Source organism: Stigmatopora argus, chromosome 19, assembly GCF_051989625.1.
Source record: "Stigmatopora argus isolate UIUO_Sarg chromosome 19, RoL_Sarg_1.0, whole genome shotgun sequence".
NCBI lineage: Eukaryota > Metazoa > Chordata > Actinopteri > Syngnathiformes > Syngnathidae > Stigmatopora > Stigmatopora argus.
The window spans coordinates 9,743,981-9,758,332 of NC_135405.1; the positions used below are offsets into that span (position 1 = coordinate 9,743,981).

Consider the following 14,352-nt stretch of genomic DNA (forward strand, 5'->3'; position numbering starts at 1 on the left):
TAAAAGAGCTACATCTTCTGAGATCAGCACTATGATTTCAACCCTCTCTGGAGTAAGAGACATCATTTCTTGTCTGGCAACGTCAGCGCTGGTATTTTATAGATTTCAGCTAAAATCGACAGACGCTTTGACCAGCCGTCAATGGCACTCGCAGGATAAATGTGGGCCTGCTGTGCTAAAATTGGACCGGAAGATGTCAATACCAACTGCAAGTTAATGTTAATACTTTTTAAGGCATATTCAAATCAATCAAGTCAGAGTTCATCCATTGCTTATTCATTTTAAGGCTAAGGGCAAACCCACTGAACTGGAAACTGGCACCCTGACACAGATTAGAATTGTGTAATTAGGGATTTGCAATCAACTAATTTACAAGCCAATCCTTTGCATCCAACATGACCTCTGACCTGACCTAGAAAGCATCAAACTGGCAAGATGGTGACAAGCCATTTAAGGAAAAATTGGAGCCTTGGGATGGCGTTAGTAAGCACTAAGGGGAAGAGGGGCATTTTTGGAGAGTTTGTTAAAAAAGAAGGATTTAAAGTCTGTGAGAGGAAGCGGTTATGTAAAGATGTGCAACAACAGGAGTATGAAACTAAAATGCTATACAATTCAGACGTGAATGAAGGACTGCGGTCGAAATATTGTTTAAGAGGAAAGTATTTACTCCACAAAATAACTGTACAAATGTTGATGGTGATACAGTATTCAACTGGGCATGATTTTTAGTCAATGTTGGTAGCCATTTTCAGGTTCGGCGGTGATTAAATAATCCCACTGACCTGTTTCATAAAGTCAAATAACGGCGAATGATGTTATGCCAACTGACTGTTTGAGCTACCCCCATGGCTTGTTGATACCATCAGCTGACCAGCCCACCCCACCTCTCCTAAATCAGCTGAGGGGTGTCACCCCATACCACCTCCCTCCCCCTCTATAAACCCTGACAGCTGACAGTCTGGGTCCTACCACCCCCACACCAACTGCTCGCCTGATACGACTTCCTCTCGTTCACCACTTGAAAAAATGCAAAAACAACACTCGGGGCATATTCGATGACAACAAAACAAGTCATGCATCTCCCGTCTGAGTCAGAGTCGCACCTAAATGTTCATTTGGTGTCACGCCGAGCATGCAAAGTGCACATTCTTGCAGTGAAGATGGGATTAGAGAGGTAGAATCTGGGTTAAAGACATACACAGTCCATCTGTTGTTTTGTTTTTTCCCCATCGTTGATTATTGGTGGCCATCCTCGACCCCCCTCACAATACTAAATCATTACAATCAATGCATTATTTATAGAAAATAGTAACATGTTTTTCAATCATCAAAAAGCTTAACAAACCTACTTATTCTATCTCCGTGGAACATAATGTCCCAATACTGTAGGTTATGGGTAACTCTCTTTTCCCTCTTTGTTCCCCTTTATCTTGCCTGCTACAGTTTCCCAGGGTTCTAAAGCTGATAACCAAAGCAGAGCCCTTCCCAACACTTAACTAGTGACTTTCATACACATGCATACGTAACTGACATTTTGCCACAGACCGGGTAGGTAAGTTAAATTGCTTTACACATTATTAAAAAGTTTGGTGTCTTCCATTTGTTACCATTACTGGCATTATTGCATAAGGATTTTCATACAAACATAACAGGGACATCCTTACAACTGCTTAAAACCCTCTATATCCTTATAGTCAGGACTTTGAAAATGACATTAGTGGGGGGGAAAATACCATAAAGTTCTAAACAATCACAAATTAAATATGCCTTGAAGCAGAATAGTGCTGAAATTAGTGGCTTCAACCTCATATGAAACAAACAAATCCTTTACATTCAACACCTTTACGACAAAGGCTGGTAGGTGATCTAAGTGTAAAATTGCTTACATCTGTCTGTTTAGGGCCTAAACAAGAACGAGCGTGGAAAAGAAAGCAAAGTGGCCCTTAAGCAACGTAACTCCCCCCAATGCATTCAGGCTCCCAGGACCCAACACAGAGGCAATCTTATACCATTGAGCAAAAAAAAAAAACATAAAACAGTGAGAAGAAAGGATAAATCAAGGTCGTAGAAAGACAAAAGCAACTGGCCGATGGGGCCCAGAGTGTCATCTTGCCTCCACTTTGGCTGAAAAGAAGGGAGGGCGTAAAGAAAAAAGGAAGTCTAGAATTTACCAGAGGAAAGTTCTCTTTCTTTTCCCGGACAGCTGAGCGTCTTATTATGGGATTAGATTTAACCAGTGCCCCCCTTGGAATGTGGAACAGAGGGGCTGGTGGTAAAGGGTGTGCGTATGTAGCGGGAAGGGGGGGTTTGGGGTTTTAGTCGACTGCTTAGGTGTAATAAGGGTGGCCCTGTATGCTTTGGGGTGCCACTTGGTTGCAGTGGTGGGACGGGTCAGGGACGTAGCGTGCGGGAGGGCTTGGCAAAGTGCCCAAGGGAGGGGGCGTTTGGCGGTGGCTTGGGGCGGAGGGGTGTAAAGCCACGGCACCGGGGGCCCGCGTGGTGGAGTCATGCCAACAGTGCAATTACTCCTCATTCTGAACAGCTGGCACATAATGGCTATTCAGGTCCATGTGGTCTTCGCAGAGCACACGGAGCTCGCAGGTCGTCCCCCCTCGTGTGCCTCGGCACGTCGCGACAGCCAAAGATCGGCCTTTAAAGCTCCGCTTTGGCCGTCGTGCCAGCAGTGCCTCTCGACACGTCAAGGTGCGCCGGGTATTGTGGGCCTTGCATAAGGGGCTGTTTATTTAATGGCCTTTTGTTATTTTGAGCAAAAAGAGGGTTGTTTTGGCGCCTAATGAAAAGGAGTAGGAAAGCCTTGTTGGCGCAAAGGTGGGCCGTTCCACACCGTATGTTATTTTCGGCATTTGAACTCTAACAATGATTGATTATCGTTTTCGCTCGTCCTCGTGAGGGTCCCGTTCCAAACGTTACAGCAAAATCAAAATACAGTCAAAAGGCGGAAACATAAATTACAGAGTCTCACAAAGGCATAAATTCGGAAAAGTTAAGTTACCCAACTTAGAAATTGATAAAGTAACAAACTTGTTATATTACACATGTATAGAGTTGAAATGTAAACAGGGAACATTTTTTGAAAAATTGAGAAAAATATGTTGCATTACTTCTGTCATTTGGGTGAAAACTAAGTATGATGAATCATGTAAGGAATTAACTTGTTTGAAAAGGTATCAGTGATAACTAGTGTCATTTTGACTTAAAACTAACATAACTAACACAACTTTTTCACATAAATATTATGCATTGAAATAATGAACTATGCTTGGTGGATAGAAATTATTAATAGGTTATGTGATGTAGGTACAACTACAATCTGGAGTAACCTTTAACCTTACATAAGCACAAAAACACATACCTGTTGATTGCAGAGATAGCAGCAATGAAGATAATGATAACTATCATCCAGATCCTGTTCATCAACTTGACTGAAACAAGTGGGAAGTCTTCATTGTAGACTCTGTAAAACTGAGCCACACATCACACCGCCAATTAGTTTCATGAGTACATCAGTCCTAAAGAGTTTCACACAATCATCATATTTTGTACTCATTTTCAAGCACTATGGTTCTGTAAATTAGCAGCCAATGAGAAACAATGGGTGCAGACATGTTTGAGAGTTGACTTCATGAGCGCTAGAGCTTTTGATTGGCACATTCTGCATGTAAACCTTTTTTCTTGCCTAACCTCATCGTTAGGTTTTGCAGCTTTGACAGATCCCGCGATAGGAAGGCTGCTTGTAGACGTGGCTTTATTTTTGTCCGACCCGTATTTAAGGACTAGATGATATGTTTTAACTCTTCACATACCCCAAAAAACATCTGTACACTTGCACTACTGAATACTATTAGTAGTGTTTAGGTTCCCATTGCTACAGTTTGTTTTACTTGGAGCTACACAACTCTTGTCAATGGCTTGTCGACTGCACACAGTGCTGCCGAGTGATTTGTCAGCCGGAACATGCAGACTCACTTGCGAGATTCAGCCCGCTGTTACGCATACATTTGCCAGTGTGACAAGACTAAAAACAGAATGTACGGTCTGTAATTTTTGAAGCATGGGAAATTTTGACAATCATTTTAAGACATTGGAGCTCTGTAAAGACAAAAAAATTCTTCAGGAATACAAACCACACCATCGTAGCCTACTATTTGTTTGCAGGTTGTCATCTCACGATTCAACAATGTTGCATGAATACATCTAACTTTTTCCAAAAACAAAAGGATAAACTTTGCTACTAACTGGACCATTGTCTTGCATCCGAGTGCAAAACATGATCAGTTACGCTACTTTCGAAGCAGGAATGACGAGAGGCGCAAACTCAAAGCAAACAGACACGCATCAAAGTGCAAAGTTGAGCCTCGTCTGGGTTTGATCCAAAGTAATATGTGAGCAGTCAGTGAGTTAAGAGTGTGTGATGGGAGGAATGGGGGGGGACTGGGATTCTGTGTTTATAAGTTCACTCCGTTTGAAACTCGGTCCAAGTTTATAATCCACCCACTGTGCGGTAGCTTTGTGCTTTCCCCTCAAAGCACTCACATAATGTAAACACCACATTTAAAAAAGGGGAGATTTTTTTTCTCCCCCTTTTAAAATATACGCCCTAAAACAAAGGGAGCACAGGAAATGGACTCCTTCTAAAAGGGGAAAACAAACAGACGGTCTGTCAGTCAAGCTCATATGGGGCCGTGATGTCATGAAGGACAAGATGCTGTGTGTGTTCCTGGCCACCAGAAGCCTGCTCACACATGGCCAAGGCATGTGCGCGGTAAAGTCCGCAACATCCGCTAGCGATACAGCTGACTTCCTATGTGTGACCGCTTCTGCTTAGCAGGTGCGGCCGATGATGGAGGAACTGATGCGCAGTGACGACCTGCCGCATCAACTTCTACCATGCCTCGTCCTCCATTTGTTCCAGAGCATGCAGCCCATCTAACAACAGCTTAGATTGTGACACTAACATCAAAAGTGTGTACGCACACATTACGCCACACTCATATCCAATATTAACACTTGATAAAATGACCCAGCGACACTTAAAAAATGATATTCTCAAAAAAAAAAAGATTAAAAGAGGACCATCATTCCATCACTGGGGGTTTGCAGGGCTGCGGAGTCAAAGAGGCGTGTCAGAAGGGACCGTGCCAAGAACACGGGCTTTCGGCAGCTGACTGTAATATGATTAGCAGCCCACAACATAAGTCACCGCCAGCCTCGGAGAACAACCATGACTCCCGTGCTCGCAGGCAAGGCAGGATTATGATAATGTTAGGCAATGTCGGGACCGAGGTGGTAGTGGTGGGATCTGTATTTGCAATTGGAAGGAAAGTATCATTACCATGGGGGGAGGAAGCCATAGAAGGATTTATTTTGGGCTTTTCCTTATCAGGAACATAAAATGGTGTTCTGTGATTACAATATGTTTTGATGGTAACAAGTCCCATTCATTCTGCAGGAGATGCCCTCGCTTAAGCATCTGCCCTTTTGGCGAGAGCGCCGTTTTATAATTGGCCACACCCCTTACCAAACACGCCTGTATGTGTTGTTGAACGCATCTTGCCCCCGCAGCATTTCTGCAGTTAACGCAATGTAAATATTTGAGCGAGCGTGGCCAAACACATTTTGTTTGAGTATAGGGATGATCAGGATGTCTATATAAAATAATGTTGGGTCTGAATTGTTGTTCAAATAATTGTTTTCCTGCTTATTTTTAACCGTTCCTTATATTCGGACAACGATTACAGCTTTAGCATGATAAGACTATGTTTATATGTTATACACACTACGATAAAAAAAGTTAACCTATACTAAAAATTGACATTTGTTCATACTTTAAACCATGATTATACAAAAGATCATTAAAATGAATATTAAAGCAGCTCACGGCCACATTTGTAAATAAACGGCACAATAAAACGGTTCATAACAAACTCTACCAGAACTGAGGCGACATAATCCGAATTTGTATCCGCACCACATTGTAATATTTCATAGATGCGCATATATGCCAGATTTGGCTTCCCATTAAAATTCATGCATTAATCATCAGGGAAATCCGAGCTCCACCCCTTAATCCAGGCCATGCCAAAAATGAATTCATTCATTCTCCACCGCAAGTATAGTGGAAATGGCTTCGGGACATTTTGCATAATCTTTCAAACTAATGACAAAAACTTAATCTGCTCAACTGAAGATGCTCTACTCAAAGCGTATTTTGACATGAGAATTGATCATGACGTTGCCGTACATAGCGCATTCGTTCCAAGGAAATGACCCTGGAACTACGCAATCAAAAAAGACCAACTTAAGGTCGGTATGTGGCATCAAGATGTTTCCAATGGGGCAATATTTACATAAATCAGTAATGATAATGGCTCATTTCCATTGAGGTTGATTAGTGTAACTCAAGGACACGTCTGCTTATTTAAGGTCGCGGGGACTCGGTTGGACGGGGTCAAGCTGTGAGTGCACGCACCGGCCCGCCACGGCACAGCTGCTCCCGTGCACACGCTCTCAGATATCAGCATCTAAAACAAAGCCCCGACGGGCTTTTAACACCCGACGTGACAAACAAAGACTGACCTCGGAAGCCATCTAACTACATTTCCAACCGCCCCGGAGACGTTGAACCCGAGGTCAACCGGGCCAAGCCCAAGACTGGCTCTCAGTGTCTGGGGACATTTATGACGTCTGGGTCCCCCCCGAGTGGCTGCCGTGACCCACAACGCTAATCTCGGGGGTTATTCTAGACCTTGGAGTTTACGACGCCATGAGCTTTGATGTCCGATATTGTTATGGCATCTGACTGCTTTCTAAGGTGCGGGGAGACGTGATTGGATTGTGGTATCGGAGGGCACATCTGTGTGCTGCTGCGGCTTGGATTAATGGATTGTTGAGTCGCACTTGATTCTGGCGCTTTTCTGTTGTCGCACTAACCGATCGAACATTGTATGAATTACTGTCTGTCGCAGAACTGAATTTAAGTCTAAGGTACAAAATCAACCCTTTAAAGCAGGCGTGTCAGACTCGGGTTGGTTCGCGGGCCGCGTTAACGTCAACTCGATTTCATGTGGGCCGGACCATTTTAGATATAATATTTAGATTTGTTTTAATAAATTGATTAAAAGAACTGGATTAAAAGCCCTGAATATTCCGTTTTTTATAGATCTAAAACAATGTTTATTTGCGCTTCTTTATATATTTTTAGATTTTACGAAATAATTTTTGAATTAAAAACAGAAAAAAATGGTTAAAAAATTACAATTATTGATTTAAAAGGGGGAAAAATCAGGAAATTTAATATACATCTATACTCTTCATTTTAATTTGATCCTAAAACAGAAAGTCGGCACTCATGATTTACTTTCCCGGGCCACACAAAACGATGCGGCGGGCCAGATTTGGCCCCCGGGCCGCCACTTTGACACATGTGCGTTAAAGCTATTTCAATTTACCAAAAAAGGTTTTCAAACACTCTATGAATGTCTTTGAACACACGTTTTTTTTTTTTTTAAAGTGTTCAACAATGCAGTAATGAAGAAAACGTTTTGTGAGGATGGCAGAACTGATTTCTTTTTTTCAAACACTGAACGAGTTGAAATCTGTCAACATGAGGGCAAATACAGGTTGGAGAGTCTTTAACACCTTGATAATGTTGTGTAATGTCATCAGGGTTTCTCACACTTCCACCTCTCTCAATTCAGCACCTGGCCACTCGGAAAGTAGGAGCTCATTGCCATGTGACTCCCCGAGGAATTGTAATTAATTTTCATAATTACTTAGGGGAGCTTAACTGGGCCAAAACAATGAGGGGAAAGTAGGCTATTGTGTTCCTACACGGCGGCTGCGTTGGTGTGCGAGTCATTTTTTTTCAGGTTTTAGAGAAGCAAAAGCAATTTTGCTCTCACTTCCCTTTCCTGTCAATTTTATTTTTACTCCCTCTCGGGCAAATAAACCCATTGATCTCAGGGAGTTCCCCTACTTTGCCGCATCCCTGGCGTTTCATTGCTCCCCATTGTGGGTACAATCTGCGGGTCAAAGTTCGTGACGGGAGGTCATTACGCAGTAAAGGGGTCCAGACAGCTCACTTTAATGCTATTTTATTGGGGGTCAAGGAGTCCTTACGAGACTTATGTTGGAAAAATGACGCATCATTTGTGGTCGGAATGGCTTTGTTATTACCATTGACGCGGCTGGACTTTTATGAGCGTGTGCAATGATACGTGAACATAAAGTCCCGATGAAATTTTGACAGAGGTATAGATTAAAGGTTTGCAATACAAAATGAAAGACTACAATTTTTTTTGAAGGGTTTTACGGATTTTCTTATTTTAGTCCTTTATTGTATTTCATTATCTAATGACAATTTCCTCACATTTCAATTATATTCTTGTGACATTACCACTTTTTTTAAAATCCAAAGTCAATTTTCAATCTTCTCATCTTTATTGATCAAATATGGGTTAGTTTTGATGCTAATGTGAACTATATTCTTCTAAATTAAATGTTATTTACAGAGTAGTATTGACTTCTTTAGTCCCCTACTGCACAATGATAACTTTTTTACAAATAGAAATGAATAAAAGGTACATTATTTAATATATTTTCATTCAATTTGACCAATAAGTAAAACAAAAAAGACAAAGTAAAAGACGCAGCTCATCACATCCCTTTGAACGTTAAGATATTTATTGTTCCAGATAAGACGCGCCGTTGGATTAAAGATTGTGTAAATTACTAACCACCCGGAGTCCTGCTGCAGCTGGCGCCGCAGAGGTGCCAAATAGGGGAAGGGGAAGCACTGCAGCACTGGCACAGGTGGAGCCCACCCCCCCCTCCATTTCATTGAGGCCACAGCACCGGGGGAAGTGATATAATCCCCTGGACTTTGGCCAACGTTTTCCATGGTGTACTTTGGGCATTGCGAATGAACACGAGTCAGTGTGCATCTGCCTGTGCCTTCCTCTTTGTGCAATAGATGCAGTTGTATTGTTAGGTCATAAAAGAGCCATGTGGTATCATTGGGGGAGATGGCACATGGCACGGGGGAGCTGCTAAACTCAAGGGATGGAGAGGAATTCCAGCAGTTTTTTCCCCCTAACGCTTTTCCTCTTATTCACAGGCGCCCGCCCACTCACTACACACACCCACACACAAAACGCCAGCACACGACAGGTGCAGGCTTAAGTGGCGCTTTCCTTCCGCCGAACGCTTTCACAAAATAAACTACCGCGAGCCTTCGGAGCTGAGATTTTGGCACATGCATAAATACATAAAATATTTGAAACAATGCCAAGAAATGGTGAGTTTTAAGTCACGAGAGGGAAAAATCCATCGTTCATAAAAAATAGCTAAATGAAGCAAGACAATCTCGCAGAAATTGAGGCGTCATATTTGAGATTAACCTCTTTTAGGATGAGCAGTGAGGTCTTAGTTCCGTCCTTTGTTTACTATTTCTTCAAAACAAAGCTAGACTTACATTTTTTTTAACCTTGGGGACAGTCAATGGACTGTCAAGGTTTATTAATAATGCAAATGATGTATAGGGAGGACATCCTTGCATGTCAAGGTTTACTGTTAGCAAGAAACATAATCCTAGGCGACTTTGCTTGAATTACCCAAAGAAGTATTTCCTTAAAAGCTCAGTATGTGTCACTCATAAACTGGAATATTAGGACAGCAGTGAGCATCAACTTATGAGATTCATCATATCACATTTATTTTTGGGCACAACGCCTATTTTTTTCATTTTTACTTTTCAATGTGATCCAAACGCTCTTTTCCATAGAAATAGGTGTCCGTTCTGAAAACCATATTCCAAATAAAGCAACCTAATTACCCCCTTATCTTGATTAACTCAGACACAGAGGAGCAAATTTAGATGTAATCCTCTATGGGGCCCTTTCATCCCTGTCTATTACATTCCCAGCACATCTGTCTTTAAATCAGGCCTGCTCTCCCTTTGTTGTTCTATATTTATCTCCAGGCTTTGTCTATTTTTGCCTGGTCCGTGGTTTTCACTCATTTTCTCGAATCCCTTTCGAGCATCCCATTGTGTCCGTCTCCATCGTTGTCTCTCTTGCTACCATCGTTCCATAAATACCCTCCCTTCCTTTTCCTAATGTCTTTTCTTTGTCCTTTTTTTTCCGAAGCTTTCATTCTCCTTCCCCTCCCTCCATTTCTCTCCTCTCGCTCCCACTCTTCTCTGCCTCCCTGGTGTATCTTGTTGATGGTCGATGCCAGACTGTAGCGAGAGCTGTGCAGACTCCAGGCGCTTTCTGTTCCTGTCAGCCGTTGACACACACACACACACACATATATACACACCCTAACTCGGAGTCAACGAGGACAATGTGTCTGGTCCTGGGGAGGACGTGCTTGCTTGGGCTGCCACCGCGAGGAAGCAGCCGGTACCGCAGAAATATTGGGTGGGGGGGCTATTCATCGAGGGGGGGAGATTGGGAGGATGATGAAATACTGGCAGCTTTTCAGCAACGGCTGGATCTAGGTGGGTGGGGCAAGAGCCTGTGAGCTCACCGCTGCAAGCTGGGAGCATCAGCAGCTATTATGCAACAGAAAAAGGGGGAGAGCAGGGTGGGTATAGTGGGCTTAGGGTGGGGGCGCCATGTGAACAACAGGAGGCTTAGGGGAGATGGCGCTGGGTGCGATGATGCGCCGAATGTCCAAAACATCGGCGCCTAATACGCGCTGCCACCTCTGTTTCTTTTGTCTCCAAAAGAGAGGGGACACCTTGTTTTCGTCCCCCAAAAAAGCGCCTCATTCTGCTCTCAAAGACGATCTTCCCAAGACAAATGCAGATGTCCGAGGACCCAGCAGGTTGCGTTCGCAGATAAATGGCTTTAATTAATCTCAACGAGAGGAGCTCCCAGATAGGCTATTTGATGAAATATGATCCTTGTTTAAATTGATATGCAAATCGTGGGGGAAATGTATTCAAAAATTTGGACTCTGGGACAAAGGCGATGGCGTGGGGTCGAGTCATTCGACGTGAGAGAAGGAAAACACAAGGTGACCCGGACGGCGGGGCAAGATTAATGCAGCGCTCAAAGGACGAAGCAAGGAAAAAAATAGTCTATTTTGAGGGAGTCAGGGAGATGATGGGAGTGACAGTCGAGGGTGAGCGAGCGCCATTTAGTTGCCGTCACACAACATTGGAGACAGCGAGAAGATTTGTAGGCAACTGTAGCCTATCGAGCTGCCTCTCAAAGTCAGAGTCGAACTTACTTTGCTCGTAACTCAATTTAACTGTACGCCAAATTCAGAAAAATAACACAGTAGTGTAAAATAGACATACCTTGATGTGGTGCCTTGATTTAGGAGTGCCCCGACTTATGGGGGTAACAAACTGATGAAGTTTCACCATCCTGCAAGTGGAGAAAAAAAATTGAGACAGTCATTTACAGTAATGCCCTGGCTTGCGGGGAAGGAAAGCCACATTTTAATACTGTTTATAAACTCATCTTTATAAAATTAGAGCTTTAACAAGAACATTTGTATTTATTAGCACTGTTTCACTCATTGATCCCTAAACCACCATATTGCCGTTTTCAATACAATCCACCACGAGACTGGAAGAATCTTACGTGGTTGGTTGGGTGTTACGTTTCGTTTTTTACGGAAAACTGGTCAAAGGATTAACTTTAAAATTCTTGGCTCATGTCTATTCATGAATCTACTTTCTCTGTTTCAGTCCCAGCAGAGAGGGAAAAAAGAAACATACACAGTGATGGAACCAAAACTCAAACCGAAACATCGGGTCTATAAGCATGCCAACTGCGATTCCACTGTTCTGCCAGTGTCACTTTGTGTCAAATCCAAAGTCTCGGTTTGTTTCTGTCCGCACCTTCCCAAATCCATCCAGCCAATCACTAGCATGGGAAAATCCCCAATGAATTTGAACCTCAAAGCGCCACCCATTAAAAGACAATCAAGTAGCGTGAGGACAAAAGGCTGAAAACTTAAAAAAAGGGAGAAACATTTTTCTTTTCACAGCCATTTCTAAGACGGTTTAGATGTTCCCGGTTTCTCGGAATTAAACCTGACAGGCTTCCTTGAGCCCAGTGGGGTACTTATAATTTGTTGGGGGATTGAGGGAGGGAGGGATTTAGGAGAACAATGGTATTGTCCTGGTTGTGCGAACCTCTGATCGCCCACCTCTGCTGGCAGATTGTTAACAGTAATTTGCTTTATGTGAAGTAGAAGGAGGGTCGGGGTTGAAGCGAGGCTTCCTCTACAAGGATCACATGCCCTTATCAGTCCCCAATCAAGGGGTTACATCACCCCATCACAGCGACCACCCAAGGATGTGTCTGTCAGCGGGCAAAATTCCAAGCAACTGGCATCTGCGGAAGCGACGTTTAAATCGGGGGCATACGTTTCAGATTAGTTGACGCTTCTTCCATCCAACACTCGTGTGACAGAAACATCTTTCGCAAAGCGGGGCATTTGCAAGATTGATTACGGCTCGTGGCAATCAATAGCAGACAAACAAGCTTGGCGTGCCCTACACAAAGCCTTAATCCAACATTTCGTTAGGGGCAAATGAATCTGAATTTGCGTATTTTCCGGACAATGAGGCCGTTTTTTTTAGACCTGCGACTAGCAACTAGCTCAACTTTTAAGTTTTTTCCATCTTAATTGCGCCTTTTTCGCCAGTGTGGCCTGGGTAGGCCAGGCGAGACTTCTAGTCCGAAGTTCACATCGTGTCAGATCCATAACTGACAGACTGACAACACGCATTTAGCAAAATTATGAAAAAATAATGTTCCAGTGGCGCGCCAAGGGTGATACAAGGCAGAATGGAGAGTTTGAGCAAGTAAAAAGGACAAAAATTAGGCACAACTAATGCAGCAGGACAGTAGCTTTGTGCTGGTCATTGTGTTGTCCCTCCCGTCTGATAGCTTCCCTCAGTTCTCGGCGCCCTTCGCTGGCTGTAATTTGCTGTTGTCACATCGGGTTCATATCAAGTCTGAACTATAGGCCATATGAAAAGACTTCCACGCTTTCCCTCAGCTGTCCCAGAGCTACCCGGTCAGAGGCCTCGTCGAGGAGTTCAATGGCTGAGGGTGACAGTTAACAGCTCGCCGTTTGAGGAGGGTGGCTTGGATGCTGCAGAGGTTCGCAAGCCATGACCTCAAGGTACCGTGGAACGGGCGGGGGCGTAGGGGGAGCGGAACATTTTTGGGTGAAAGCGGTATTGTCACCAGCCATCATCTTTCATTGCCCCAACAAGAGTTGAGGAGCTCGCTCCGCATTTTTTCTTTTCAACTGCTTTACTGCCTTCCGTGAACCCATGAAAGACACCGTTGTAGATCTAAAAGCGGCGAAATCACTGCCGCAAATGCACGACTGCCGCTGGAATCAATCAAGGGGCATCCGCTTTATCTTCACGTCCGCTCACGTCTCGGTTTGAACGTCGGCGATGCGATTGGATTGATATTCACTTCATCCTCCCTTCGGCTTTGATCTTCCATTTTCTCATCTGCCAGTGATTGATGTTTACATTACATTACCACTGATACACACGCCGGAGGGACCATATGCGCTTATATGCACACACCATCAGTGAGTGGTACTGACACCTCCCAGAGGGGTCCTAGCTGTGCAAGACATCCTGCTCATCAGACCACAGGGTCATTATTAGTGCACTCTGGCTACAGTAGTACTCATGTACAAGCTGTCTCTTTAGAGGGAGATGTGCTTGTCAAGAGAAAGTGGGGTTAAGGTGACACAAGTGGTGACGGGAGGGGGTTTGGTTTAGAAGGAATAACATCAACTCAAGGATAAGAAAAACACCATAGTGTACATAAAACGTTAAATGGTTCACTATTGTGGTTTGGGTCTCCAGTACAGAGGTGCATTGTCAGGATGGACGATGCATGCCTGTTTTTTTTCTGCGGTTGCTATTTAAAAAGGGGAATTAAAAATCATTATCACTTCAATGATCAAACCATTCATTTGGGCTATCCAATAAACTGGTATGCCAGATTGATTGTTCCATATATTTGCAACAAATATAATTAATCTAGACAAGATGAGACCTTTTTCATGGGGGGGAACCTTCAAAACATCTTATTTTGCTTTGTAGATTCACCATTGGAGCGATTTAAAACAATTGTGTGGAATTCCTCTCGACTTCAATTGCCATTTTCGCACAAAAATGGTGATTTTTAAATGACCAATCAGTCATTCTAGGAATGTCTTTGCTATATTTAACAGTGATGACAAACTCATGCTCATCATAGACCACAGTTTAGTTATGGTGATCCAAATTGAATTGCATTGGAGTGACAGGAGGAGAAGCAAGAGAGACAGGAA

General features: G+C 43.4%; 1 long non-coding RNA gene across 1 annotated transcript in view; it reads right to left on the minus strand.

Moving 5' to 3' along the window:
• LOC144064641 (uncharacterized) overlaps positions 1 to 3,485 on the minus strand; it is a 105,124-nt gene extending 101,639 nt beyond the window's left edge. Inside the window, exon 1 of the long non-coding RNA XR_013296852.1 lies at positions 3,374 to 3,485. This is a non-coding gene — a long non-coding RNA (uncharacterized LOC144064641). The remainder of the gene's footprint in view (positions 1 to 3,373) is intronic.
• Positions 3,486 to 14,352: the final 10,867 nt, after the last annotated feature.